Below are 18,117 nucleotides of genomic sequence, written 5' to 3'. Positions count from 1 at the left end.
AGGAGAGGAGAGATGGTTGACTACATCAATCATGAGAGCATTTTTCTTAGGCTGATGAAACTGTTTCTGTAGCATGACTGTGGAGGTGGTTACAGGACTCGGCATTTTTCAAAACTTAAAGAATGGTTTATCATGAATAAATTTCACAAAGGCACAAATAGCCTTAAAGACACATGGAATTCTTGCCCATTCTTGACACTTACAGATGATGATCTAGAAGTCCAGGAAGGGAAAGAGACTTTCCCAGCACAGCCACTTCAAGATAAAGCCAGGACTGGATACCAAGTCTCAACAGTATTAGACTAGAAATCATTCCAGCAATGAGTGGGGTCTCTGTCATTTAACCAATTTACCTCAGAAGTCTGTACCTCAGGGGCACCTGGGTGGCTCAGTCAGTTAAGCGTCCAACTTTGGCTCAGGTAATGATCTCACGGTTCGTGGGTTCGAGCCCCGCGTGAGGCTCTGTGCTGACAGCTAGCTCAGAGCCTGGAGCCTGTTTCAGATTCTGTGTCTCCCTCTCTCTCACCCTCCCCTGCTCTCACTCTCTCTCTCTCAGAAAAAAAAGGGGGGGTGGTGCGCCGGGGTGGCTCAGTCGGTTAAGCATCTGACTTCAGCTCTGGTCATGATCTCACAGTTCGTGGGTTCGAGCCCCGCATCGGGCTCTGTGCTGACAGCCAGCTCAGAGCCTGGAGCCTGTTTCAGATTCTGTGTCTCCCTCTCTCTCACCCTCCCCTGCTCACGCTGTCTCTCTCTCTCAGAAATAAATAAAACATTAAAAAAAAAAAAGAAGTCTGTACCTCAAAGAAAAACCTGGTTATAAAGTGTTATGGTGTCGGTCTTAGTAATGACATCTTGGTAATGACAATCCTTAACATCTCTGTTCTTGAGTCTCTCTGCTCCAGTCCTACTAGGTTCACACTATATCAGCCTCACAGGGATTCCCGTACTTCCCCACTGCGTTGGATCTCCTTCTTCCTGTACTCTGTGTCATTCTCTTTTGTGTACTCTCTCGTTTTCGTAAAACACATACTTCAGTTACTTCCAGGTAAAGTAAGTATGAGATTGTGCATATCTGAAAGTCTTTATTCTACTTATTTCTTGATTAATAATTTGGCTGGGTATAGAATTCTACATTGGAAACAAATTTCCTTTAGAATTATGAAGATATCACTCTAGTATTCTACCTGTCAGTGTTTCTGGAACAGTTCCAGTGAAGAGAAGTCTGAAGCCATTCTGATTCTTGAGACTTGGTATACGACTTGTTTTTTCTTTATTCAGGCTTGTGTAATCTTCTTTGTCACCAGGGTTCTGAAGTTTCACAAGTATGTGTGTTAGTTGGGCCTATTTTACCTGTTGATCTAGGCACATGATGGGCCCTTTCAACCTGGAAATTTGTTTTTTCAGCTTGAGAACATTTTCTTGAATTATCTAATCGTTAATTTCCTCCCCTCTCCTTCTGGAATACATGTTATTCAGATGTTAAGCCTTCTGCATTCCTCTTTTTGTTCCTATTTTTCATTATTTTGTCTTTTGGATCTATTTTGTCTTTTGGACCCAGATTTTATTTCCTAAACTCTCTATTGAGTTTCATTTCTGCTTTCAGGTTGGTTTGTTTGTTTGTTTGTTTGTTTTAAAAGCTTATTTTTGTTTCCTGTCTTCTAAAATAGCATCTTATTCTTGTTTCATGGCTGTAATATTATCTCTTATCCTTGAGAATAAGCCTTGATTTCTTCCAAGTTGTTTTTTTTTTTTGTTTGTTTATTTTGGTTGTTAGTTTGCTTGGTTGTTTTTCTTTTTTATTATTATTCGTTCCTTCTCTTGTATGTTAGCAGTTTTCCTCAGATATCTGATAATCTGTAGTAGATATCATTGGTGGCGTACGCATACCCTCAGCTGCTGTGAGTGTTGGTTATTAGTGGATCAGAGCTGCCCCTTTCTCTAGAGAACTGATCCCAGCCAGGAGTTTCCTTGCCTGAGAGATTATGGCCTCCTCCCTGGCAGCCCACAATCAATGATTGATTAATGTGTGGGCACAAAACAGCCCTCTTGCTTCAAGGTGAAATCAATCCTGTCACACAATTCACACTCCAGGGCTCCCTGTGGAATCAGACTGAGGCTAGACTCCAGCTGAGACCACATCCTTGCTCAGCTGCTTCCAGAAGAGGTGAGACAGGAGGAGCAGAGAAGGCTTCTGCTGAGAACTCACCCTCAATAAATCATGTGCACCTGAATCTTCATTTCAGCCTCTTTCTAGGGAACCTAAGATGTGATCTTTGGCTGTCTGCTTTTGATTAAAAGCAAAGTCCTGAAAAACTTACTGCAAGTGTGGGAGTCAGACTTGTCAACTCAGAGATGACTGTAGGGAGACATGGCTTGCCATTTATTAGAAATTCTAGTGTCAGTATCCTTAGTTCTTTCCTTTTGGGCTGGTCAGAATTCCAGAGACAAGAGGTGGAGTGTGGCTGCCAGGGATTTGATAAGTGAGCAGAAAAGAAAGCTGAGGATCTGTCTGCAGTGAGTAAATATTCACTTAATAACCCTGTACTTCACCGTAAACCTTTGTTCTCAGCTGTCCCTTGTGTACCCAATCCAGAAACCTTGTTTTACCCTCTCGAGACTGCATTTCTAGCCCTCTGCCTGTTAAGAGAGGGGCTCTGCAGCATGGAGAGTGGTAGAAGAGAACTAGGATTTTAACCATCTCACAATCACCTTTCACCCAATTCCTCTGATTTTGGCTTGCTCAGTTCCAGAGGTATCTAGGACTGCCAATTCCTTTGTTTGTTTGGTTTTGGTTGTTTTTGTTTTTTCGTTGTAGGATTTTACCATGAAAATAGGGCTGTTCTTTGCTTTTCCTGGGCTTTTAGCTTTTGAGGGGCTGCTAAGCAAATTACCACTCATCCATCTGTTTTCCAGCATACAAAATTGTTTTTGCCATTGTCTCCCTTTCTATTTTCTCTGTCCTTGTGAGTTTGTCTTTTTATTTATTTTTATTTTTAAATGTTTATTTATTTTTGAGAGAGAGAGAGAGAGAGAGAGAGAGAGGATCAGAGTGCGAGCAGGGGAGGGGTAGAGAGAGAGGGAGACAATGAATTAGAAGCTCCAGCCTCTGAGCAGTCAGTACAGAGCTCAATGTGGGGCTTGAACTCATGACCCCAAGATCATGACCTCAGCTGAAGTCAGATGCTTAACTGTCTAAACCACCCAGGCGCACCAGGTTGTGTCTTTTTAAAAACGATCCATTTAGGGGTGCCTGGGTGGCTCAGATGGTTAAGCGTTCCCACTTCAGCTCAGGTCATGATCTCATAGTTCACGAGTTCTGATCACGTGGGTTGGAAGGGCAGAAAGCCAAGATAAACCAGGGAGGTCTGCTGAGAGGAGGTGCTACAATAGCAGGAGAAGCAAAACACAGTCTCGTTTTTGAGTTCATCACTTCTAGCTCTGCTTCTATGACTCTGTGATGCCAGCAGTCATTCCAGAAAGAGTGCCCCTCTCTCTTTCCTGAACCTTGCTTTGGGTTGAGGTGATGATGGCAGAGAGCTATTTGGGTAGATCGGATAGCTTCAAATGGGGAAAGAACCACTACAGTTCCTTTTTTCTAGAACAGTTGTGGGCAAAGATATCACCCCACTTCACTTCCTCTTTCAAGCTCAGACCTAAGAACAAAGAAAAAAGGTAGTGACACTGTTGGGTGGGAGAAATGAAGAGGGGCAGGAATTGTGGTGATGGTGGTGGTAGTGATAGAGGCAGGAGGAGCTGAGCTAGGTAGCATGCCTTGCTGCATAGCCATAATTTGAAAGTTCCATGACGGTCATCTATAAGCAACAGGGAGATGGATGTCAATAAGTAAATACTCCAGCCTCCTCAACATTTGGAAGGACAGTGTTGAGACTGTTCCACGAGGTTTCTGTGAGTTGCCAGCAGAATGGAGCCCCAGTCACCCAGATCAGGAACTGGCTCCTCAACACACCTTACTATTGGCTTTTCTCCCTTCTGTATCCTGCTTTCCCATTTTTTCACTCCAGTTTCCTGAGATTACCTCCTATGTAAATTACCTGAATTCCAGTCCTTGTCTTGGGTCTATTTTGGGGAGAATCCCCACAAAGACAGGTGTACTCCGATCGAGTAGCTGGTCTGAGCAGGCTGTGCCACCCCTGGGAAATTGCGCCTCTACTTCCTCCATCTGCAGCTGGTCTCAGCTAGCTCCCACATGGAATCCTGAACACATTTATGTTTTGAGGGCTCTGAATTCTATTTGGGTTATTGGGCCTATGGGTTCCAGAAAGGCAGGATGGATTGCTAGTGGCTAAGGAAACAGAATCCCCGACTCCCTGTTTCTGAGGGTGGACATGGCCTTACCCAAAGCTACCATGCACATAGAAGCCTACACTTCCTACTTGCACTGTTTTACAGTTGTATACATATATCCTTCATCAAGAAGCAATTGAGGCCTCTATGGGCAGGGTCACACCCCACCTAGGGTTCACATGGGCTATCAGAAAGGGTTCTTGTAGGAGGAGGCCCAGCATGAGACTTTGGAATTCTCAAATGAAGGGGTTCAGGGAACACAGGAGCATGCCTCAGGCTCTCACAGACATGGTGGGGACTCCTCTGCTGACCTAGTCCAAAGGGTCAAAGCATTGAATGGTCAACCCTTGGAATGGTCATTCAGAGCTCTAGATAATTAAGCACCCAAATCATTGGCCAAAACGAGGAATGTGTTTCTGGAATAGTGCCCATCACTCAAGAGATGATGGATAGACTTCACCAGGAGGAGAGGATGGGTAGAGGGGTTGGCTGAGAACAACCCCCATGATCTCTTTGACTTCTAGCTTCTCTTTGGAAGACTGATTTTGCCTTTATTGGCCACACAGTCATTCAACAAACTTGTATTGACCACCAGATCCAAAATGACTAAATGCAGCCCTTGCTCCCACTACAGTTACCATTCAGAAAGCTGCTGTTCCATAATTGGTCACTAACATTTGATTTAAAATTAGATGTCATTTATTTTCGAGAAGGTAGCAGAACCTTGAAGGACTTCTATGTGGGTAAGGGCAATTTTCTGAGTAATGGGTAGGGATGAGGCAAATGCTTTAAAAGAAGTATAATCTAGGAAGAGGACCAGGGGGAGGAAGAAGAGGAAATAGAAGGAGAGACACCCTCTGAAGCCCTAAACAGTGAAGCCTTCCCCACCCCTTCATCAAGGAACAAGGGACCATGTTGGCTGAGAAAGCCACTACTTCAAGTCCTGGATGCCTGCTGTTTTGGGGGTATGCACCTAAACTGCCCAACCTCTCTTAATGTACCCACAATCACCCTCACATGCATTTTGCCTGGGTGTGGGTGGCTGGGTATAGTGAGAGGGAAATACAGCCTTCTGTATCAGTAGGCAGACAGAATCATGGATAAGCTTGTGATTCTCCAGCTGGAGATGCAAGGAAACAAAAAATAAATCTGACCTCACCAAGAGGAACACGGAACAATTCACTACTCTCCCTCTCTCCTGAGTTTCACAAGGACAGAGGACGTGAAGCTAAAGCCACTCCACCCTCTACCCTATACTCTTCTTGGACTGGAGAATTTCTAGCCAGGCTTTTTAAACAAACAAATAAAACAGGTTTTCAAACACACAGCAGTGGCAGCAAGGAAAGGAAGCCACAAAAGGGAGGAGAAAGAAAAGAGCTTAGCTCTTCTCACACCCATGGAACCTTCCTGGCCCACCAGGGAACATCACCTGCCCAACAACCATTGCTTGGTAATTGTTTGCCAACCACCTGCTAGGTCTTGAGAAGACACTGTTCCCATTGTTGAAGGACTCACATTCTGGTTGGGGAGGAAAATACTAGCATATGGGTATGAATCTAAGTGTACCTGGGGCTGAGATGGACTTGAGTACAGGATGCAGGAACGTTCCAAAAGAAAGTCTGTCAACAAGGTAAGGATAGGAAGGATGACTTTATTAAACAGTGACTATGGGGTCCCTGGGTGACTCGGCTGGTTGAGCGTCCGACTCTTGATTTCAGCTCAGGTCATGATCTCATGGTTTGGAAGTTCAAGTCCTATGTTGGGCTCTGTGCTGACAGCACAGAGCCTGCTTGGGATTCTTTCTCTCCCCTTCTCTGTCCCTCCCCTGCTTGTGCACACTCACTCTCTCTCTCTCTCTCAAAATAAATAAACTTAAAAATAAATATTTTTTAAAAGTGACTATTAAGTGTTTCTAGATAAGTGTTGCTTTCCTAGTAAAGAGAACAGCAAGAATATAGGCACTGAGGGTGAAACACTGTGGTGCTGCCCTGGAAAGACCTGGAAAATAAGGGCCAAAGTACTAAGCGGGACATTTTAGAAAAAGACAGTAATATGGACAGATTTGCATATCATGAGAATTGATTTGCAGGGGAATCAATAGGCCAGGAGAGAGACAAGGAGGCCCAGTTTAAACAGTGACAGGTATCAGGGTACCTGAATAGCTCAGTCGGTTGAGTGACCGACTTCGACTCAAGCCATGGTCTCACAGTTTGTGAGTTCAAGCCCCGCATTGGGCTCTGTGCTGACAGCTCGGAGCCTGGAACCTGCTTCAGATTCTGTGTCTCCCTCTCTCTCTGCCCCTCCCCAGCTCAGGCTCTGTCTCTCTCTCTCTCTCTCTCTCTCTCTCTCAAAAATAAATACACATTTTTAAAAAATTAAACAAAAATTAAAATTAAAACACAGTGACAGGTATCAGCAAACCACAGTTGAGAAGGGCCTCTTGGTAACAGCTTCCATTAAGATCTAGAAGGGAAAGTAGAAGGAAAGGCCCCCTGAAGTTCTTTCAGGACAGGGAGGGATAAGTGTTGATGAGCAGCTTTAGAGGAAGAATAGTTCTCCCACATCCTTCCTTCTTCTACACTCTGTGCAGTACGTGTCTCCAACCAGCTCTCCCTTGGAGGCCTGGAACTACTGAGTAACTTCTTGAGATGGTCACTGATGTTTTTGTCTTTATTTCCCCCTTGCCTGGGAGGCTTATGGTTTGCCAAAGCAGAAGGAACTTGTCTACAGGCACTTTCCACGATGACTTCGTGCTTTCCAAAGTTAAGCCACTGAGTTGTTCATGGTTTGAGGGAAGGTAGGAGAAGGAAGGAGAGCCTCAGAAGGGGACATGGGGACTGAGCTGTACCCTCACACTCAGCTGAGATACCTCAGAGGGGAAGGCTGGGAGACCGGCTGCAGGCTCCCAGCATCGCCAAAGATTTCTGTGGCAAAGCCAAAGGGCTAAGAACAGAAGGGGGTGTCCACAGAATACACTGCCTACCAAAGACGAGAGGCCTCCACAGATCCGTGATATTACAGAAAGGGCTGAGCCCACTCCAAAACCAAGGTCAATTTCTTGCCTGCCCTGTGAAAAGACAGCTGGGGCCTGAAGGGACCCCAAGCAAACAATGTAATGCACTCTTTCTTGCACACACTTCTCTCCACTCTCTATGCAGATTCTGGGTCTCCTCTCCCACTGTGGTCCCAGCATTCAGCTGAGAGGACGTGCTGCAAGAGAGACAGACGGAGGGAGGGGGCGTTGTGCGCTGTCTTTCCATCAAAATAACCGGCATTCCTGTGCTCCCCCCCGCCCCCCGGGACTGGCAGGCTGGATGCTAGGAAGGAGGTAGCGTTCAAAGCTCTCTCTTTAAAAAATATTTTTAGAACATGCAAAAATACTAAACAGATGAGAGAGTAGGTAAGTCTATCCGCGGCAGATCGGCCCGTGGAGTATCCGCCCCCACCCCCCAGGGGGCGGGACGGAACCAGGCCGGGCCACCGAGCGTTGCGCGTGCGCACTGCAGACTCTGAAGCCACCGCGCCCTCACCGAGGTGGGCGGGAGCTGCCGGGCATCCGGGTCCCTCACCCCGCCCCCGCTGCATGAATGAGAGGCGCGGCGCCCGCCCCTCCCCCGCCGGGCCCGCCCCTCGTCGGGGGCCGCCGCGCGCAGTCTACCGCCGCCACCTCAGCCGCGCTCAGTCCCGACGGACGCTCGCCGCCAGCAGTGTGCCGCCCGTCGCCCGCCTCCCGGCGCTGACCGCTCCGCACACCCGCCGCCGCAGCCGGCGCGCCCGAGTAAGTGAGGGGGCGAGGGCGGGGCGCCGGGGACCGTCGCCCCCGGGTTGGGGCTTAGGGAACCCGGTGGCTCCGCGTTCGGGATGCTGAAGAGACCTCGGGCCCGCGCCCGCCTCCCCGCTTCGCCCTCTGGGCGTCTCGACGAGGAGGGGTGGGACAGCGGCCCAGGCCGGGAGGGACGCGGACGGGGGGGGTCCACCGGGGCCGGAGGGAGAGTCCCGCACAAAGGGCAGCGCGAGGCTGCCTGACACCGGGAGGTCACAGAGGGAAGGTTCGCAGCTCCCCGCACACCCGCTAGCCCGTGCCCGGCGGCGGTCCCCGGGCTTGGGTGGCGGCTTGGCTAAGCGGGGAGGCGAGGACGAAGATGGGGAGGACGGCTGCCTCAGCTCTGGCGATGGGAACGCGCCTTAGGGGGCGCGGCGTGGCAGTGTTTTCCTGGTCCCCACCTGCCCCTCCCCTTTCTTTGTGGCGTTCGTCTCGTGCCCGTTTGTCACTGTGTGTATGGCTGTGGGCTGGCGTGAGACCTCTTGCCTCAGCTTACCCATTAATTAAAGTCAGGTGGTGGCCCCCTGTCTGTGGGTGGGGGCGCGTGTGCTTCCATAGGCCGGAGACCCTCCTTTGTTTCCGGGGACATAACTGTGTGGTGTGTGTGTGTGTGTGTGTGTGTGTGTGACCGTCCGTCCTCAGTGTCCCCTATGAAATGAGAGACTCAGAGATCATTAAAAAGGGTCTGAGGAAAAAAGAGATATTACTGCATCAGACCTCCACCTAGTGCTGTCTCTGATATTCTTTAAACAATATTTTATGTTTCTTACTGTAAAACCAGTGTTTCCATTGAAAGTCAGTGTTTATATCTGCTTATTGAAAATATTCTCCTATCTGTATACCTAGGACACTTTGCTTTTTGGGTTTAGCGAGTGGAAATATGCTGATAGCATGTGTGTATGGGCATACTCCAGAAAGTATAGGCCACCGCGTTTTGGGTTTAGTTCGTTGGTAATGTGTCTATTTACCCCTATACACGTCTACAGAAATACTTCAGTATATCTAGGTCGGCTCCTCAGTACAAGCAGATTCTGTTTGTCCCTGCCTCCCTGTGTTAAGAAGGTGGTCCAGCAGGTTCTCCTCACCTCCTTGGTTTTTGGTTTTTGTTTTTTTTTTTTTCTAAATGCTTTGGCAAAGGATTTTATTGCATATTACCCTGGCATGCGCCCTTGCTTTGATCTGAATTTTCCTGTGTTCTGTTGTCTGGTTGTGTGTGGCCGGCTCAATGGCTCCTCTTACAGGACTACTGGAAAACAAAACACCTTTTATCATTGTCCTCATCCCCAGAGAGAGAAGAAAGCTCAGGAGGTTCCCACAGACTTGGGTTCCACGGGTCAGGTTGCCTCACTTTGCTGTCTTGGTGAAGTTATGAAGAGTTACAGTTGATGCAGACCAATGAAAAGGAGGCATTAATAGTACCAGTTCTTCCTTGCTGTTTCATTTGGACCTTTTTCTCTTTTTAAAGCAGATTTTATAAGTTTAGAAGATCGCTGCCTGCATTTTTCAGTTTCTTTTTTACTCTTACAATTTTGCAGAGTGATAGGAAATTAGCTAAACTTGTTTATAAGAAACATATTTCCCAAATACATTTTTATTATGATCTTTTGATTGAAAAGAGTCGTGGTAAAAAAAAAAAAAAAAAAAGAAGATCTTATTGGTGATGTGACTAATTGAATTGGTTCAGTTTTCAGATTCTCTTTAAGCTTATTTTTTAATCATGTGTATTTTAATTCCTGGTATTTTTCAGTGCAAAATGAAATCCAAACTAAGCAGTCTTCCACAGCATGTGTTTATGAATGTCCCCTCTATTAAAAACATTTGCTTTTAATTTAAAGGGGAAATTTTCCGTTGGTTGGATGGGGATATTTTATTCTTGGTAAAAGTCTATGTTAGCATAGTCAAATTCTTTTTTTGTAAAAGTTAAAATTAGTAAAGGTTGGCTTTTCAATTTGGAGAAGTTTTGATTTTATGATGTAGAATTTAAATAAAATTTCAATGTCAATTAACTTAATTTTTTTTAATGTTTTATTTATTTCTGAGAGAGAGAGAGAGACAGCATGAGCAGGGGAGGGTCAGAGAGAGAAGGAGATACAGAATCCGAAGCAGGCTCCAGGCTCTGAGCTAGCTGTAAGCACAGAGCCTGACGCAGGGCTTAACCCCACGAACCGTGAGATCATGACCGTAGCTGAAGTTGGACACATAACTGACTGAGCCACCCAGGTGCCCCTCAATGTCAATGAACTTAAAGTAAATTAACTTAATAAGGGCTTCGTTAATTTCATAAACTAGTGTCACTAATATTGAAGCAACCCCAATAATTTATTACTGCATGCATGAGATTTTTTTTTTTTTTTTTAGGAATTCCCTTCACACAAGCCACAGGGGAAGTCCTAGATAAACAGAGTAGTATAACCGGAATTATCACTGAAACAGGCTTGCATAGTACCACAGTATTGTGGAAGTTTAATTTTGCAAGAGTGACTTAGCTGTTGTTTGTATCAAGAAAGGAACTGAAAAACATCCTTGCCATTTTTTTCAGCCATGTAGGTAATCAAAATCTTTACCAACCCATCGATTAGTATTTCTGTAGTATGATGTTTGAAGAAAAATTCTAATTTCTATGTCATGAAAATAGATTAAATTAAGTTAAATGTTGTTTTAGTAGTAAATGTATTCTTTGTTAGCAATACTAATATTATTATGTCAGTGATGGTAATAACACGTATGGTGACACTTTGTTACCCCAACAGTGTCAGATAACAAAAAGCATACTTTTGTTTTCTATCAAGCATTTTCTATCAATAATTGTTTTCTGGGGCGCCTGGGTGGCTTAGTTGGTTAAGCGTCCGACTTTCACTTAGGTCATGATCTCACTGTTCGTGGGTTCGAGCCCCACGTCGGGCTCTGTGCTGACTGCCAGCTCAGAGCCTGGAGCCTGTTTCAGTCTGTGACTCCTTCTCTCTCTGACCCTCCCCTGCTCACGCTGTCTCTCTGTCTCCTAGAAATAAATAAAACATTAAAAAATAATAATAATAATTGTTTTCTGTTTCAAATGTCAGCTCATTTAAAAATCAGTAATAAAGTTATGTTATTATGCAACTTCTGAATTCAGCAAGAATTTCAGAAATTGCCAATTTTTAGATTAGGGAGTAGTGAAAAATCAGCAGCTTCAGAATGTTGAACCACCTTGAACTCTCAGCACTTCCTTTGGGTATCTACCTTTGTATTTCATTTTTCATGTTTAAACTTCTTGATTATCTGTCATTGGACATTAATCTACGGAGTTCTATTTTGGAAGTTGAGGACTTGGTTGTCCTACATAACCATCCTTCCATCCTCTACTCATACCTATAGTTCCCAGTCAGGTCAGTATTCAATATTTTTATGACTGTGACAGTGTACCTCTTATTCACAGATGAGCCCTGTAGGGTACTAATATTACATTTGCTGTCTTGTACAATTTTTGTTTCTCTAAATTAATTTTTTTAATGTTTTACTTATTTCTGAGAGAGAGAGAGAAAGCGTGAGCAGAGGAGGGTCAGAGAGTGAGGGAGATACAGAATCTGAAACAGTCTCCAGGCTCTAAGCTGGCTGTCAGCACAGAGCCTGACGCAGGGGTCAAACCCATGAACTGTGAGATCATGACCTGCCGAAGTTGGACACTTAACCTACTGAGCCACCCAGGAGCCCCCTGTTTCTCTAAATTAAATAATTGCCTCTTTTGTTTTTTATTTGCTTAGGGGTTTTTTTGTTTTGTTTTTTGTCCCAGTCACTGACTCCTCCTCAAATTCTAACAAAACTGATAATCTTTCAATATTTTTGGGTAATCTGTTACTTTTCTTTTTCCTAGCTGTCACCTAGGACTTATGTTTGTCATCACTTTGGGAATTCCTTTGCCCTCCTCCTGTGTTGGATCCTTTACTTCCTGGATCCTATCTCTTCCTTATTCTTTAGTACCTTCCTGAGAAAGGGGACATACAAACTGAAATTCTTGCTGAATTCTGAAGTTTCATATCTGGAAATTTCTTCATTTTACCCTCACACTTGAATAGTGGTTTAGCTAAATATTGAATTCTACATTAAAAATTAGTCACCCTCTTTTGAAGGCATTGTTCTGTTAGCTTCTGGTATTGCTGTTAAGAAGTCCAACCCAAGTCTAATTCCCATTCCCTTTTTTTATTCCACTTTGGAAGATTTTAGGATCTTTCTGTTTTAGCATCACAGTTAACATAGAGAAAGTTTCTTCAAGCCATGAAATGGAATCACTTCTGGAATCTACAATAAGACTATCCGGTTCATTTTTTAAAAATCCACGTTAGGAAGTGACAGAACCATTCATGACCAAAAAGAAACAATCTTTAACTTTCATGATTAAATATGTCATGACTAAATATAACAAATATATTACTTACAAGAATTTCTATTCTGAGAACATGGAGACAAATGGAGGGAGCTACGTAGATAGGCCACAGTTTGATTAGACATTGTCAGTGACCGTGATATAGCTAATGGATACATATTTTTTCATTTTATTTTTTAGGCACAAATTGTTTTCTGTTTACAGTTGCCTTATCCCTCATCTAACTTTTCCTTGAGTATGTATTAAGTGGCTAAATATTAGAGAACTTCAGATTCATGACCAGAAAGCTGAAGTAGGATCTTAGCACTGTCCAGGAAGGCTATCACATTCCTCATGTTTTTGCCTCTAACCATTTAATCATTTCTTCTCACTCTTCAAACTCACCCTTCCCCATGCAGATAAGCAGGCTTCGTATTTCATTGAGGTTTAGAAGTTATAAGATAGATACCACTCAGCTTCCCTTCACCAAATCTAGAAATTCACCTTCCTTAGGGCCCATATTTTCTTCCTATCATAGGCTAACTTCCCTCCCTTCCATATTCCCCCTCAAACCTACTCAAGGACTTGACTTCTGAATATATGCCCATCTTTTGCATCATCAGCAACACTCCAGGGCCACCATCCATGTCAGCATATACACACGCTCTGACATTGCCCATCTTTAAAATAGTTTTAAAATTACAACAAAATTAAAAACAACTTCCCCCCTGATCTCCCATCCATCCTCTTCATTTACCCTCATTGTTAAATGTCTCAAAAAAAAAACCAACAAAAAAAAACTATACATTTCCTACCTGACTCTTTGTAAAATGAATCACTCTCTGAAATTCTGTTGTTAACTGATTTTTTTTTTTTTTTTTTTTTTGGTCTCTTACCCCCACTAGAATGTCAGCTCCAAGAAAGTAATGACTTCCATCTTTCCTCTTTACCACAATGTCCCTTAGAATAGTAACTGGCACAAGTACCTACTCAATGTATGGGCAAAAAAGGGTAAAACTGACATTCTTAACCTGATAGACTAGCCCTTGCTTTTTAAAAACCATTTCTGACAAAATCTGTGTTTATCTTTTAATTACCACTTTATTGCTACACTTAGAGTTAAAAACATTACAAAGACTATATTGATTGAATTTTTCTCTATATTACATTTCATTCTTTCATAAGTATAACTTAACACTGTCATTTTTGCACCCAGATTCTTGGAGGCAGACTGCTTGGAGTTGAATTCCAGCTCTTTCAGTTTAGCTGTGTGATCTTGAACAGGTTTCCTGATGACTGTGTTTCCTCATCCTCAAGATAGAAATAATAATAGTACCCACCTCATATGGTTGTTGTGTGGGTCAAATGAAATAATATGTAAAATGCTAAAGTCAGTACTTGGCATGGGGGTAAACACAATGGAAATTATAATTACAGTTATTATTTGTATACCCTGTTTCAGTTTCTAATATTTGATCTAATATTTTTGTTCAGCATACTTACATCTCATAAGGTATATTGGCTGTAAATGTGACTCACCTGTTTTTGTTTTTTTCTGATTGCTTACCTCTCTATTCCCCATCTTATCCCATGTGGTAGATCAGTAAAATTATCTACAATTGCTAGATGAATGCCCTATAACACTTCCCAACAGTTTGGTCACTTAATAAATTATTTTGAACATTTGATAAAATATTTTTTTTATTTCAAGCCAAGTCCTTTCTTTCTTTGGCTTGCCTGGAGGTGAGGCCCTTTTTCATGTTATTCCACATTAAGTTTTCTAATATTTCTAGAAATGGAACTTTTTTTTTTTTACAAATAGTTTATTGTCAAATTAGTTTCCACATAACACCCAGTGCTCATCCCCACAAGTGCCCTCCTCCATGCCCATCCCCCCTCCCCCCCACATCCATCAGTCCTCAGTTTTTGTCAGCATTCAAGAGTCTCTCATGGTTTGCCTTTCTCCCTTTCCCCCACCATTTCCGCCCTTCTTCTCCCCCTTGTTCCTCAGTTAAGTTCCTCCTGATCCTCCTATACGTGCAAACATATGATATTTGTCCTTCTCTGCCTGGCTTATTTCGCTCAGCATAACCCCCTCAAGGTCCATCCATGTTGCTACACATGGCCAGATTTCATTGTTTCTCATTACCATGTAGTATTCCATGGTATAGATAAACCACATCTTCTTGATCCATTTGTCTGTGGATGGACACTTAGGCTCTTTCCATGTTTTAGCTATTGTTGAGAGTGCTGCTGTGAACATTGGGGTACATGTGCTCCTATGCATCAGCATTTCTGTATCCCTTGGGTAAATTCCTAGCAGTGCTACTGCTGGGTCATAGGGGAGTTCTAATGTTAGTTTCCTGAGGAACCTCCACACTGTTTTCCAGAGGGGCTGTACCAGTTTACGTTCCCACCAACAGTGTAGGAGGGTGCCCATTTCTCCACATCCTCACCAGCATCTAGAGTTCTCTGATTTGCTCATTTTAGCCACTCTGACTGGCGTGAGGTGGTATCTCAGTGTGGTTTTTTCTTTGTTTTTTTTTTTTTTTACAAATAGTTTATTGTCAAATTAGTTTCCACATAACACCCAGTGCTCATCCCCACAAGTGTGGTTTTGATTTGTATTTCCCTGATGAGGAGGGATGCTGAGCATCGTAGAAATGGAACTTTTAAAACACCCAATACATTATTAATAGATCTTTTTTCAGAAGTCACTGTAAGACACTGTTGTTTTCACTTAACTAGGTGGCTGGGAAGATAAGTATATGTAGCAATACAAAGTCCACTCTTAGGGGCTTTGAAGGATACAGACAGGCTCTGTAGAAGTTCAGAGTAGACTGAGTCATGTCTTGCAAGCCTTAAGGGATTTTTACAACTTTTCTGCATGTTAAATTGTCTCTTTAGTCTATTTCTTTATTATTTGACTTGATCTTTACTTTGAAAGTTTGCCTGATAATCATGAGAATAGTTTAGATTTCAGAGTAGATAATATATGAGCTAAAATTGAAACCATCTTTTAACTTTAGAAATTATTTCTTGAAGTAATTGATTTAGCAGTTATTCTGCCTCTTTCTTTTCTTATCTAGGTAGACAGTGGGGATTCCTCCAATTATCGGAGCATTTCAGAGAGCAGAGTATAGTGCTTGGTAAATTTAGGGTTCAAAAAGAATGCCAGATGGTTTGAAAGGAATTGTGAGCACTCCAACTAGTGCAGTCCATCGAAAGCCAGCTGGCTGAGTTTCCTCTGCTCTGGAGGTAGGAACCAGACACTTTGTTCCATGCCAGCTGGCCAGGAGTAGCTGGCCAGTGGCCTTACTTTTGGTTGGCCATTCCTGGGAAAACCAGCCTGGGCCCTCCATCTGCCCTGAGGACAATCTGATACCAGAGAGTTGCTCTTTGCCTCCATGGTTCTCCAGAGAGTTGGAGCAAGCCTGTGTGACAGGGAAAGAAAGCCACTTTTTAGATAACATTACAAATTAATCTCGCATTAAATTGTGAGTTCGCTCTGAAAAAGTGTAATGCAACTTTAGTTTTTTTGCATTTATTGCTATAAGGTGTATTAGAGTTGCTTACTACTAAAGTAACCATAATGAATGTTTTTATAATGTAAATAGCTTCCAGTTTACCTGCTTTCCAAGTTCCTTTTTTGTTTATTGTCTTTGTTAAAAAATTTATTTATTTTGAGAGAGCATGCACCCAGGAGGGGCAGGGAGAGGGAGAGGGAGAGAGAGAAAATCCCTAGCAGGCTCCACTGACAGCCGCTGCTGAGTGGCTCGAACTCACAAACTATGATTTTATGACCTGAGCCAAAATCAAGAGTCAGATGCTTAACCGACTAAACCAACCAGGCACCCCAGTTATTGAGTTTTCTTAAAGGGAAGTTTGCCTGTTCTTTTCATTATCTTCTAAAGTTTTGGTCATTCAGATTAGTAAATTTTCACCTTGTCATAAAGCTTATTCCTATATAAACCATAGGCTTCTTTAGAAGGTTAATTATGTGTGTTGCCTTAAAATCTGTGTCTCGTGTTGTCTGTTATTTATGTTTTCACAACTAGGCAGTTGTTTATATCAGATACCATTCTTCCATTAGCAAACAACGTCAGAATAATTTGAGTGCTCGTTTCGGCCAAATAATTTAAGAACAAAAGAACAAATATGGCACTACAAGTATGAGCATTCAGTTCATTTGATCACAGGGTTTATTGAATTCTAAAAATTAATAATTTTGCCACAGTCTATCAGTATGCTTTATGTTACCTTTAAAATTTGTTTTGAATTTGGAGATTGGATGGTGCTGTATTATCTATGTTAAGTTCATCGAGGCAAATCAAAAAATTATGAACTGTTTGTATCTCTATTGTTTTCTCCCAACTCTGAGCATGAAAAATTATGCTCAGTGGTATAAACTTCAAATAGAATGTAGGTGTCCTATCCAAATAGGCTGTTCATCTTGAACTGAAAGGAAAAGTTTGGCAGATAATGAAATACCAAAGTATGAGCTAATGTAATTAATAGGAAGTGGGTGGGAAGGAAAATCAGAGGTATAGGCTTTCATTCTTTTCCTTTAGCATGAAAGAAATTGTAAAACTTCTTTGGAAATACGCTGGAAATCTCATGCTTGGCTATAATTAAAGTTTTTACTTAAAATTATTGATTGTCCTTGAAAACAGGCCAGAATGAATTATGATAGTAAGAATGATTTTTTTTTTAATATCATAGAACAGTAGATTAAGAGCCAGGGGCAGTATTATACCCAGAAAATCATCCTTCACATTAGCTAACCTTTACTAAAATACATTTTTTGCCAGTAGCTTTATATGCATTGCTTATTTTCTTCTTATAGCAACCCTCAAAGGATTGTTCATAGATGATAAAAAGTCTAAGAAGTAACCTGTTCAGGATCACAAGGTCAGAAGCCAGGTTTAGAATCCAGGTTTTCATCCTCCAATCCACCACATGTCATAGTTGATAAGGTCAACTTTCACAAGAATACAGCTCTTTCCTATTCAGATGCTATCCTGCACTGGCACTTTAAGAAGACTATTGATAAAGGGAATTCAGAGACTTGCAAAAAATAGCAAGTGAATAAGGAAAGATTTGAAGAGCCTCTAAATTTTTTTAAATCTCTTCTGATTTAAAATCTTGAAGTAATTAACCATTGCAAAACTACACAGTAAACAAAAAATGAAGTCAATGAAAATGACTAGAGAGGACTATATAGTTTCCTGTGTTGTCATAACAAATTATGACAAAATGGATGGCCTAAAACAATTCTGGAGGTTTCTCCAGTTCTGGAGATCAGAAGTCTGAAATCAAAATGTCAGCAAGGTTGCCTGCCACACTCCTTCCAAAGACTCTAGGAGAGAATACTTCCTTGCTTTTTCCAGCTTTTGGTGATTCTACACTGCACATTCCTTGATTTGTGGTTACAGAATTCTAATCTCTGCTTCTCTCTTCACATGGACTTCTCTTCTTTCTCTCATAAAGACATGGTCATTGGAGTTTGGGGCCACCCAGATAGTCCAGAATGATCTCATCTCCAGATTCTTAATTATATCTTCAAAGACCCTTTTTGCAGATATGGTTATATTCCTGAGGTAAAGATGTGGACATATCTTTTGGGGGGCCACCATTCAACCCATTGTAG

General features: G+C 42.6%; 1 protein-coding gene across 1 annotated transcript in view; it reads left to right on the top strand.

Moving 5' to 3' along the window:
* Window positions 1-7,997: 7,997 nt before the first annotated feature.
* Window positions 7,998-18,117, top strand: part of RNF24 (ring finger protein 24) — a 74,515-nt gene continuing 64,395 nt past the window's right edge. The window contains exon 1 of the mRNA XM_039224408.1: window positions 7,998-8,083. The gene's annotated coding sequence lies outside the window, so the exon portion shown is untranslated. The remainder of the gene's footprint in view (window positions 8,084-18,117) is intronic.

This window comes from Hyaena hyaena, unplaced genomic scaffold (assembly GCF_003009895.1).
Source record: "Hyaena hyaena isolate Hyena2069 unplaced genomic scaffold, ASM300989v1 scaffold_16, whole genome shotgun sequence".
NCBI classification, from domain to species: domain Eukaryota; kingdom Metazoa; phylum Chordata; class Mammalia; order Carnivora; family Hyaenidae; genus Hyaena; species Hyaena hyaena.
This window is presented reverse-complemented; position numbering and strand designations above follow the sequence as displayed.